General features: G+C 44.7%; 1 protein-coding gene across 3 annotated transcripts in view; it reads right to left on the bottom strand.

Annotated features, from left to right (window-relative positions):
• SASH1 (SAM and SH3 domain containing 1) overlaps positions 1–12,635 on the bottom strand; it is a 187,448-nt gene that overhangs the window by 36,135 nt on the left and 138,678 nt on the right. The gene's annotated exons all lie outside the window — the stretch shown is intronic.

Below are 12,635 nucleotides of genomic sequence, written 5' to 3'. Positions count from 1 at the left end.
ACCGACAAAGCTGCCCAACAGGTTCTTGGAGCAACACGTATCATCATCTTAAGGTCTAATTTGGTGGAGAATTAGGTCCTAGGCACCACAACACACACCGATGCCCTGGCCCAGCATGTGGTGCATTTGTCTCAATGAATTCCAGGTTTCTTTCAGAGAACTCGGGCAGGATGCTCTCCTAGGCCGGCCCTGTAATTCCAGTTACACTGCTGTGGTTTGGGCCAGGCTCTCTGTCTGGCCCATCAGGACTCGCTGTTTAACGTGGTCATCGACTACTTCTCCAAACCCAAATTCTGTTGACTTGTTCCAGTCCCCCCCGAAAATCAAAAACAGCAGGGCAGGAAAACGGAAGAGATGCAGAAAGCCATCTTCGGTCCCATCTGTGAGGACCGTCGGCCACATCTCAGCCATCCCTCCTTCGGCCTCTCCCAGCTCCTTCCGAGAGCTCACAAGGCGAGCATGGGGACAGGCCCTGCATTCCTCCATGAGGGACAAGGGAAAAAGCTGACCTTTTCAGCCATACAGTCCCGTCCATATTCCCCAGCATCCCATTTCGTTCTGCAGTGATTCAAGTATGCTCAGTCCAGCTGTTTTCCCTCAAGTATCAAACGTTACAGAGACAGAGAGAAAAAAAAAGTCTCTCTGCAGCAGTGACCCAAGCGAAAAACAATCCTTTCGTTGTGAACAAAATGCGGGTCTCGTTTCCAAGTTAGCTTCAACATTCAACATGCAGCTTCCTCTGTTTTATCTGTTCAAAATGTGAAACAGAGTCTCCAACTCAGTGGATGAGCTGTCCGGGCCTGGCGCGCAGGTATCCCCGGGAGCGCAGAGCCCGGCGGAAGTGCGCAGCATCCACAGAGCCCAGGCCGCTCGGAGCGGTTCCAGTTCACCCCGCGCATCCTGCCAACAGCCTTCTCTCCATCTCCTCCAACCTAGTTCACTGACAGAGTCCGGAGAGAAATGCCTCCAACCAAAAACAAACCCCATCTCCGAACACGAGCCTAATAAGGAGAACTCCCCCCTCCAAGAAATACTCTCGTTAATCCCAATTTTATAGAAACTAAACAGGTAAGCAAGAGCTAGCAGAGAACAGCTCAAGAGGAAATGAGGTAGGGATTATATGAATTACTTAGGCAGAAAAAAAGAGTGCCTGCTGTGAGTCCACAGGTATTTCTGTAGCACTCTGGCCCTGCGCAAGGGAGACACGGCCCATATCATGGCCTCTGTCCTCGCCCTGGAGTTCCCAGCACTGGAGCCATTGCACTTTCTCACTGCAAAATTATAAGCAAACCATTAACTCGCTAAAGAATAATTATTACAACCCATGAATGGCCAGTCATCGGGACAGAGGTATTTCTCAGGCTTCCCTTCTGTGAAGTATGTCAATGTCCAATTTCTTTAAAGGTCCTAGGTAAAATATTGCATACACATTTCAGAATTAAGGTTAACTGCTGGTTACCCGGTAATGAAGAGCAGAAATCAACGCCCAGATAACAGGGGAAGGAGGATACATTGCATGCTGGTAATCAGGCTTAAGGCATTTGGTCTAAATCTTAAAATGTAACAAATTAAAATAGTAAGTACAGCTTCTACTACATAATGGCAATCGTCTGATTTGAATTTTGCTTTTTCTTGGATGAATTGTTGGTTTGCGATGGAATGGTCAGAGCGGTCAACCAGAGGAATGAGAACTTGGTTAGCCCTCATTCTGGGTAATCAGCACCTGAACAAAACCACAGTGCATGGAATTACACATAAACACCGAAAAACATTCTGCCTTCTTGATGTATCTCAAGAGTCAAGTACTTCTAATAGAAGAGTCAACACTTGATTACAGAAAGCTTCTGTACCTACACATCTAGACCATCTATAACCCTCACGTTAAAAAATTCTGAAGGCAAGTGAAAATGAAATAAGCACAGGTTGTCCGTAAGTCAGTTCCAGGAAGCAGCATCACAGGGTGAAGATCACTCATGCCTAGCCCGGGGGTTGCTGGTGGTGGTGTGCGTGGGGGCTGGGGGGAAGTAAAAAGAGAAATGGAGCCTGGAAAGGAGTAATACAAAAATCTTGAGTCCACCGAAGACACAAATCACTTGTAGGAAACAGACCACCGGAAGGAGCTTTTCAGGGAAAAATCAAAACAGTTGAACCAGGACAACAGATTTCAAGGCAATGACCTCCCCTACCCCACCCCATGCCCCACCAGTCCTACTTTCCTCTGCCCCAGATTCACTGGGGCGAAAAAGAACATATTCCAGGTACTTATTTAATTGCTTTCACATGTTCCATCTATTTTTGAGGAACAAGAACTCTTTAGAACTTTGAGTTAGTGTTATTTTTCTTTTTCTTTAAAAAAATGAAAAGTCTGGAGGTGTTTGCCACTGACAAATCACAAATCATAGCAACCAATAACTTTCTTTGCATTAGCATGTTTTTGAACACTAGATGAGATAGATGCAGCACAATTTATATGAAGAGACATGTAGGATAAAACCAAAGTCATTCAAGATATATATATATCTTATTATCATTTTAAAAATAGAAAATCTCCTAAGTGAGCCCGAAGTCACTGGAGGTAGTTGAACAGTGTATCCCAAGGATGCTTTTTATTGAGAGAGGTGTTGAGTTCTCGCTTCCTTCTGAGTCCAGAGGAAAAAGAGTTGTGAAATATTTGCCTTTAAAAAATTCTCTCCAGCTGTTTCAACATAAAGACTCCGTAAACGGCATGCAGTTTTCTTTTAAACTAGGGAGTAAAGCTTAAATTCCTCATTTCACGTCTCTCCTTTTAAATAAGCATGTGCCACTTCCCAAATGCTGAAGAAAAGACTTGTCTTTTTATTCAGAAAATACACCCCCCCCAGAGATATATGTGTGAGATGGGGGTGTGAGAATTTTTTAAAATTAAGAAACAGATATGGGTATATAAAGGAAACCCCCACACCTAGAGGAACTTTGTAGAAGATCAAGGGAAATCTGCAATGTATATAAAATGAATGATTGATTCCAAGAAATAGACTCAGAGTTATTATAAAACAGGTTTTAAATAAACTACAGTGAAAAAAATAACAGTGTATGTTTATATACATTCAAACACAAGATGGTATCTCTTCCCTTCCCTGTCCTAGCCCAGGTCAGAGTGCTAAGATAAACTTTAGTTTGACCAGCTTCTAAATTAGAAGGTGAAAACTCAATCATCTGTATAAAACCCCCCACCTCCAAACCTGTAGTAGAAAAGGCAACTGATTTACCCCACCAAAGGATGTGGATTTACAATACTGTAAATAGAAACATTTAATTTCCAGCCTCTCTACTGCACATTTTTCCACCAGAAAGCCCATATGGCTCAACTTTTAATTACTTTGGCTAATGCTATATGTAGTAATTCTGTGGTGAATGCTTAAGTGTTTCATTTCTGGTTTCCATGGCAACATTACATCAGATTGCAGACAGCTGGCTCCACAGTTTTAAACCATAACAAATTGACCAAGCCAAGGCACAAAACTATAGCTGCTTTAAAGAGAGAGTACACAATTCGCCTGCCAGGCTGCTGAATGAGGAGGAGCCTATGGGGCCCTTTTGGCTTGTGACAGAGGGTGGAGCCTCCCTCCTTCTCGGCTTCTTTTGGAACATGTGCGTCCTTGACACATCTGCAATGTTCTAATGGGAAAGACATGGGGCCAGCGTGGAGAACTTTTTATAACACAGCTACATTAAGGATAATCAGAAAAAAAGGAACACAATTAATAGCATCTGTAGATACAAAAATGTGTGTGCTGGATGGAGCAAAGTAAAAGCATCCCCTTACTGTTCAACTGAAGCCTGTCACTGCAGGTCGGTAACAGATGCTTCACTCGCCCCTGACCTTGTAACAAACAGTTCTTGCAAATCATGATGTGCCAGAACAAATGGTTTCCAAAAGCTGCGTGGCACAGCCGCGAAGGCACAGGGGTAACGTGCTGTAATAAAGATTAAACTGAACTTGCAAGGAGCAACTAGAACCCTTTTGGGGACCGCTGGAGACCTTGCTGAGCACAGGATTACAGCTGTGCCTTTCGCAGAAGCACACTTACTCAGCCTGCTTCCCCAGCTCCAAACACGTAGCATGCTGTCCCGACTAAGTTAACTTATCTCGCCCCGGAACTACGCACGGCAACACTATATTTATGCACTTCTGAAAAGTATTCTGAAATTGGCCAGATATTCGCCTGTGAAATTCACACGATGTCGATGGCGTTAACCTTCAAGTTAAGAGAAGGAAACCAATCGTAGGTTTATGAAAAGCCGTGTGCAAAGCTGCCCGAAACCAAGTCTTCCGCACGAGAAGCCTCCACAAGTGGAAACTAAGCTCCCAGCCCCACGTACACCGAACCCCTCGCATGCCCGCTTTATTCTCAAAATAATATTCACTCCTCTCCTCCAAAAGCTATGCCTTAGTATCGGGTGAGCAAGCTAGGAAAGAATGCTCTGGGTTATAAGGTAGGGAAGTAAACAAGGGAAGAAGGATGAATCTAGAGGAATTTGGATAGGAAAGACGGAAGCATCATAGCCGGGAACAATTAAAAAGCTTTTCCTTGAAGCGACGGAAAGCACATTTCCCCCTTCACGTGGAGCGTGTCCAGCGAACTTACCGGCTTCGGCATTGAGCAGGCCTCAGGGGTGATTCTGAGCTCGTCCGGGACCCCCGCCCCCTCCCCACTCCGAGCGCGTCTTCACTCCTGCTTGCCACCTCTGTAATCTCAAAGTGATGGTGAGGCACTCCTCGAACATACTCCCTGGAAGTTACATGATCGGGCAGGCTCTGCCGGCACAGCTTACAATCCGAAGGAGAAGAAAGTGAAGACACTGGTTTCAATTAGCTGCTTGCTGCCCGATCCCCCAGTTCCTCGCTAACTGCATAACTTGTAAGAAAGGCAGAAGTCATCAGCTCTAAGCAAATCTCCTATTCACCACAAGGAAAAAAGGGAGTGTTGTACGTGGCAAACAATCCCTGTTTTCACTGACGAAGGCTCCCTGACCTCCCGCTGGCCTCCAGTTCCTTAATTACTGTCTATGGAATTCCAGAGAAAGAAAAAAAAGAACGCGAGAATCTCAGCAAATCCGGGACAAGGACTCACCCTCACGAGTGACTGAGCTGAAAAAAGATCTTTTTTGCAGATAATCTTCCCAACACCCCCTGAAGGGAGTCGTCGCAATTGAAAATAGACACCTTCCCAGGGCTATTTTTGAAATTCCTGAATTAAAACTTATGATTGTGGTTTTCTCCTAAAGCTGTCACTTTCTGTCTCTCTCCCGCTTCGTTTTTTTTTTTTCTTTTCTTTTCTATTTTAACCACTAGAGTAAATGTAGGTCCCCTTCACTGATGCTTCTAAAACTGTCTTAACCAAATTGTTTCAATGATCACTTCAGAGCAGCTGAGTTCTCTTGGATTCTAAAATGTAAGCACGGGGACTCTGTCACTAGACGGTCATTTAATTTTCTCAGGGCTGTCTAGGGAGCGACATCACATTCTGTTACTTAAACAGAACACCATCTAAAAAGGCAGGACTGAAAACCCATGTGACGTTTCCGTGACACAGGTTGTAAGTCATGTCTGTATTTTCAGGGCTAAATTCATCCAGTGGGGTAAGTCGTGTATTCCCATTGTGTAGTCCGAGCTACCTGCTCCTAGGTGCCTCTCACTGTGTGGGTCTTTATTTATGTACTATGAGAGGGCCCCTCTCTTGGTAGGATATCACATAGCAGAGATCCTGGGGTATCCCAGACGGCCAGAGCTCACCCTCTTTTCCTGGGCACCTGTCCTGCTCTCCTTCGTCCCTTTGGCATCTCTCACTCTGCATGAAATTCCCTTTCCCTCAATTTTTCTGCCCCCAAAATGTCTCCTCCCATCATTTATCGAATTTCCTATTATTTCTCCCCACAGTGGTTCGCCACACCTTCCCTATACTGTCTGTTTCCCATTTCGCAAAGCCATTCCCCGATGCCCTCTCTGGTTTCACATCTGCTCCCTTCCACACTGCCATCTGAGGACCCACATGTGCCACAAGTGGTGGCAGTGCTTTCCCAATGTGGGACTTCAATCACCCGTATTTATCAAATGCTCACGATTCCCAGGCACTCTGCTGAGTATCTGCACACATGATCTCATTTCACAGACAGTAAATGGCAGAGGAAGACTGTGACACTTCATGGTTCTGCTCCTGCAACACCCTAACTCTAGCCGGGCTTCCTTCACCCAAGACTGAGAACCACGCTGCGTGCATCATTGTGCTGAGAATTCCTTAAGACTGTCAGCAGAAGTCTCACTTGAATTTCTTTGTTACTTCATGAAAACTAAGAAAACGTGCATGCCCCAAAGACAGTGGGGAAATACTCACAGACTTTGGAGCTAGAACAGCCGGGCATTAATTTCCAAGTCCTCCAGCAAATCTCTCTACTCCTATGGGTCTTAGTGTTCCTCCACGTAAACTTCGTCTAATAACATTGTGTTAAAGTGTTGATGTTTTACGAATTTTGTATCTAATTGTGTATAATCGACCACTGGAGCTTGGAGCTTGGTAAGTGATGGTTACATCTGCATTCCCTCTATTACTGATGGGAATTCAAACAAGAGAGATTTTAAAACAAACTGCAGAGATTTTAAAAAAACAGCAAACTGCTGTTTTAGGTGCCATGTAAGTAGCAAAAACACATGAAAGCAAGTGATAATGGCCAACATTTGAGGGTGAGTCTGAGCAGGTTGTTTAGATACACAGAAGATTCTGGGCAGGATTCAGAGCCAGAACTCTGGAATCCTGCAGACATAGGCTGAGGTCTCCTTTATGCCACTTGTGAACTCTCATTTATAAAACAGGCAGTGACAAGCCTCTTAGGGTCCTTTGAGAGAATGAAAGGAGACCTTAACTGTGAGGCCTGGAGCCTGGAAGGTCCTGAAACCTCTACAGTGTGAGATCGAGGGAGCTGGGCCTCAAGAGCCGGGTTGCTGTTGTTGTTGTTTTTACATCTTTATTGGAGTATAATTGCTTCACAATGGTGTGTTAGTTTCTGCTTTATAACAAAGTGAATCAGTTATACGTATACATATATCCCCATATCTCCTCCCTCTTGCGTCTCCCTATCCCACCCCTCTAGGCGGTCACAAAGCACCGAGCTGATCTCCCTGTGCTATGCGGCTGCTTCCCACTAGCCATCTATTTTACGTTTGGTAGCGTATATATGTCCATGCCTCTCTCTCGCTTTGTCCCAGCTCACCCTTCCCCCTCCCCGTGTCCTCAAGTCAAGAGCCAGGTTTTGTGAGGCGGGTGGAGGGAAGGACCTGCTTGGCCTCCCGGTGGTCTCTCCCCCTGCCCATCCCCCTTATTTTTGGCTGCACCAAGCAGCGTGCAGGATGTTAGTTCCCCGACCAGAGATCAAACCTGAGCCCCCTGCAGCGGAAGCTCAAAGCCGCAACCGCTGGGCCGCCAGGGAAGGCCCTTTACCTCCCTTTCTAACTGTCCCTGCTGCCACTCTCAGGGGAGCCAGGTGTCTATGGAGACGCTCCATGTAGGCAGCCTCATGGGCACCCAACAAGGGCTTCCCTTTCAGAAGACAGGAGACACCACAGGGACAGGGGCCCTGTCCACTCCCCTCCTTGTAAGTGGGGTGCCCAGTGCACCGGTGGGCCTGCAGCAAACAATGCACGAAGAATGAAGAAGTTGAGACTCTTCAGCCCCACAGCTCCCAGCCCTGGCTGTGTATCTGAGCAAACTGCGGGATATTCGAAAGACTAGCCTGGGCCAGGCCACCGTGCGACGCTTCTTGGTGGAGGGAAGGTGGCAACAGGGCAGATCAACTTCACAAAGGAAGAGCATCGCTGGTCTTGGTCACTGGGTAGTGGACTTGAACTTACCCAGCACATAGTAAGTACGTAAATTTTCAGAGGACAGATTTGAGCATCTCATTCCCACTCCAAGCAACTATTCATTAGGTCCTCAGAGCAAAGTCCAAGGGCCATATTGTGAAAAGCAGGACTGCGTGCTCAGAGCCCTTACTTCCAGTTTCTGTGCACGTTACGCTCAGCTATGCAGACACTATGTGGAAACAGCCTCTCACAGCACCTGGTTCTCATACTGCGACTTCCTCACAGCACCTCAGATACCCCATCTCTCACGTGTCTGGACACCTCTGCACTTGAGGATTCCTCTTTGGGGAAGATCTCTGTCCACCCCCATCTACTTCCCTAGCTCCTACTCATCCTTCAAGATTCAGTTCAGGACTTCCCTGGTGGTGCAGTGGTTAAGAATCTGCCTACCAATGCAGGGGACACGGGTTCGAGCCCTGGTCCGGGAAGATCCCACATGCCGCAGAGCAACTAAGCCCGTGTGCCACAACTACTGAGCCCGCGCACCTAGAGCCTGCAACAAAGAAGCCACCGCAATGAGAAGCCCGCGCAACGCAACGAAGAGTAGCCCCCCCCCGCCCCGCAACTAGAGAAAGCCCGCGCGCAGCAACGAAGATCCAACGCAGCCAAAAAAACAAAAAGATTCAGTTCGTGTGTCACCTCCTCTGGAAAGCCTTCCTGGCTTTCCTCCTCATCTTCCTTAGGCCAGGTGGCTGCAAAGCAACCTAACAAACGTTCTCTTAGGACTTAGCTCAATACATGATCGCAGTATTACTAGCCCTTCACCGAACTTCAAGAGGCCAAAGAGCACTGTCATTTCCATTCCTCTGTCTGCGTTTCAGTAACATTTATTGTTTATTCCTACTAATACAAGATATATTTTTAATTAGAAAATTTGGAAAATGCAGATACAGAAAAAAAGAGAAAGGAAATACTCATATCTTCCTAATCAGAAAAATTAGTAATGTTTTGGTTTATATCTTCATACACACACGCATGCACACACACACAATACACTTTTATGTTACTTTTTTTTAAACAAAAAAAGGATGACCTTGTGATCTTTAGCTGTTCCACCCCCCCGCCCCACAGTTACTATCAAGGTCCCCAAAGCCTCCCTCAAATGAACACAGGTGTAAGTAGAAACAAAGTGCCCACTTATAATTGTGACCCTCTAAGCCACACTGCTGCCTCTTAATGTTTCCTTTAGAGAAACCCTGGGGCCCTCAATGTACACTGTTCAAACTGTTTTATAACCTGCTTTTAAAAATTAATATTGAACATTTCCCCACATCAACACATATTCAAAAAATAAAATATGACAATACATTAATGATTCAATAGTGTTCAGACACAGAAATACACCATACTTTACTTAAATACTATCCTCAATCATTGGACATGTGCATGTTTCCAATTTTTCAATATTGTAAAATATACTCCGATGAACACTGTGGTAAAATTTCTAATGCACCTAATACATTCTTTCTTTAGAATAAATGATTAGATTGTTCAACTGATGGGTAAAGAATGGGCGTATCGTTAAGTCTTTTGATACATATTAACAATGTGCTCAGAAGAAACACTGTATTATTTTAAAATCTCACAAGCAGTATAAAAAGAGTACCTATTTCTTCACACAACTGCCAACACTGAACATTACAATATTCTTCCCCACTGAGACAACTAAAGATCGTATCTATATTTGCGATAAATAGATACTTCCTGATTGAAATCAATGGAGGTATGTACTGATTCGAGGCATTAGGAAGAAGCAGGAATAGCAGTATGAGTAAGGTGGCTTCACCTGGACTTACAAAGCTTATAATCTAGAAGTCTGGGGGTAGAGATGCCCCAAGAGAAGTTCAGAAATATGATTAATGTAAGTCAACTGTGATAAATGGGTAAGAGGAACAAAGAGATACAGGGATTCAGAAGTGGGTGAAATCACCTCTGGCTGGGGAAACTGAGACATGCTTCAGTGAGGGGACGGGCACTCGCCATGGCTTTGGGGGCATTTCCATGTCCCTATATGAGCCCAGAAGTCCCGTGTTTACATGGCTCCTGCTGACCTTAGATGCCTGCCTATCTGGACGGTCAAAGAAGAGTTCAGCTGCTGCTGCCCTTATAAACAGCATGTGACACCAATCAACAACAGCTTCACGGTCCTCCTCTTCTCCAAGCTTGATTTCATAATCTCTCCAACATGCCTGATCTCCCTCCATTGGTCCAAGAAGTGATGCATTCAAGGTCACTCCCTACCTTGTGGGCAGCATATTGGCTCCGGCTGGGTACGTTCAAGACCAGCTACCAGTCATCACTGTCCGGCTGTGGCCGGGGCCTTCCGATCACAGCCATCAGGTTCATGTGTGATTCTTTGTGTTTAGAGAAAAATTTGTTTCACTCTTTGAAGAAGTTAGAATTACTTTAAAAAGTGTTTATGAATCGCAGTAACTATATCAACCATGAAACACACTGTGGGTTTCTTTCCCCTTATTTCACAAAGGAGTCAGGGGAGGACTCATCTGTTTAGTAAGAAATATTTTGCTCATTAGCTGGTGACATCATTGCCCTCTGAAATTAGGAGATTTTGTCAGCATATGGAAAAAAAGATGAACTTCCATTCTTCTCCCAGAGGTACAGTGTAACACTGAAATAATCTCTCTGGCAGTTTCAAAATTAACTAGTTGTCACCAGATTTGAAGAAGAAGGAGGAGGAGAAGATAATTACATGATACTCATACTTGTAAAAAGTATGTGAGAATTTGAGGTAATGTTACCATCCCCTAGAGGCAAAGACTTGTCAGCACTTAATTCACTTAAAGAAACTGTTTAAAAAACTAACTACAAAACCAAAGGAACAGCAAAGGGATGGTACATTCCACAAGAAACTCTATTCTTTTTCTTAAAACTCATGAACTCTGAACTGCTTTTAATCACCCCCAAATAATGTTGCTACTTTCCCTATAAGGAACGAGAAAATATAAGACCTCAGGAGTCCTACAGCCACGTCTAGGGAGACTTGAATAACAAGTAAGCATACTGGTCCCAATTCTGCAAGTTTCCATGAAGCAGAGAAAATGCCTTCCTTCTCCTGAAAGGAGTTGGGGGAGGAGAGAGGTTAAGTGGAGGAAAAAGAACAGACTTCCCCTTCACTCTGTAAATCTTTGGAAGATTTTACTGCTTGAGGTTATGTCACCCTGCCCATAGGTCAGAGAACCCCGCTGGTCATATAAAATAGGTGAGTTGAGATAAAAAAGAAGTTAGGGGAAGGTAGTCAACAACTAACTCTACAGGTGCCTCTGTAAAGAGTGCGGGAGTGTTACCCAAAACAAATCTATGGTGTCAGGCACACTAACAGCTAAAGCAAAACACCAACCCCCCTCATTCCCAAGTGTATTCGATTCTCACATAGCCCGTGCCATGGAAAAAGGATGATTCAGAACAGGACTGCCAAGTAGGGCAATTACATATGCTTCTGAGGCTCTAGTTTCTGGAGCTGATGGAAGTTTTCATCCCAGAAGCGCTAAGTCTCCCAAGAGACTGGGTGGTGTTTGCAAAGTCACATTACTTTTATGGCATGTTAGACTGACTGATTCATGGATCAGGCACGATGACTTCTTGGACAAGGCCGCCAAACAACCTTGCCTAGGCACATGACGATGTAGGAATACAGAGAACTGATGGAGCCTGCAAGGCAACGGAGGGAAGGTGCGGACACCAAGTTCTTCCCTCCAACCCAAACTGAGGCTACTGGCTATCAGCACGGGCATCTGTTGAAGACGGAGGCAGATGGGCCGAAGGTACCTCCCAGAGTCACGATCTACGTGTGGCCTTAACACACTTCTCCTTATGTTTGTAGAATGAATAATAAGCATATTTACTTCCAAATAGAAGACAGCTTAGCTTGTTTTTGTGTCTCTATAAACACAAAGAATAACACATTAGCCGGATGGCTGTGATCAGAAGGCCCCAATTGATTCACTGGCTTAGAAAATGAATCAATTAGAGCTAGAAAAATTGTTTGTGGTCATCTAACTGGCAAAACAATCAGGTCATGATGACTGCTGAAAACTAAGCCACAGAACATCCTTCCCACAACTAACAAAATGAGCAACAGTGTCCTACAAAGCACAATTACTAAAAACTGGCAAAAATACTCCACCAAGGGCATCCAAACCAAAGCATATAACCTAATATATTAAACTTTAGAACTCCTTGATCAAGCTAAGAAAAAAATTCCTGAAGACCCACAGAAAAGGAAGCAAACTGTGTGGCCTTCTTTATCTTTTTCGGATCTAGGAGCAGCAGAAATTGCTTCAGGAGAGTAATGAGTGAAAAGATGGAAAGTCAATGGTCAGGCTGATCCTGATTGAAATGAAGCCTCTAGAAATTCACCAGGAATTGGAGGAATAAATTAAAGACAGACTGGTTCTGGTGTACCCATTCCCCCACCCTTAAGCAAGCAACGTGAACAGTGATGTAGCACATTTAACAAACTCTTAGGAGACAGAAAGCCAAGCCCCAGTATCCCAATGAAGACCACATTCCACCTCAGTTGGGTTTTCCCACTTCCCCAGCTATTACATTAGGCTACAGCAACAACAAACATGAATGGGCCACAAAATAAAGCAAGGAAAACACTCCACTGTCTGACAGCACGGCAAACAGTTCAAAAAGAAAGCTTCATTATATCAACACAAACAGAAAATGTGACCTGAGTTACCCAAGCATGATCAAAGTGAAAAGAAATGCATGA

Source organism: Monodon monoceros, unplaced genomic scaffold (genome assembly GCF_005190385.1).
Source record: "Monodon monoceros isolate NGI ecotype Baffin Bay Population unplaced genomic scaffold, NGI_Narwhal_1 Super_Scaffold_15, whole genome shotgun sequence".
Classification (NCBI taxonomy): Eukaryota; Metazoa; Chordata; class Mammalia; order Artiodactyla; family Monodontidae; genus Monodon; species Monodon monoceros.
Note: the sequence above shows the minus strand (reverse complement) of the source record. Positions and strands in the feature narration are given on the sequence as shown.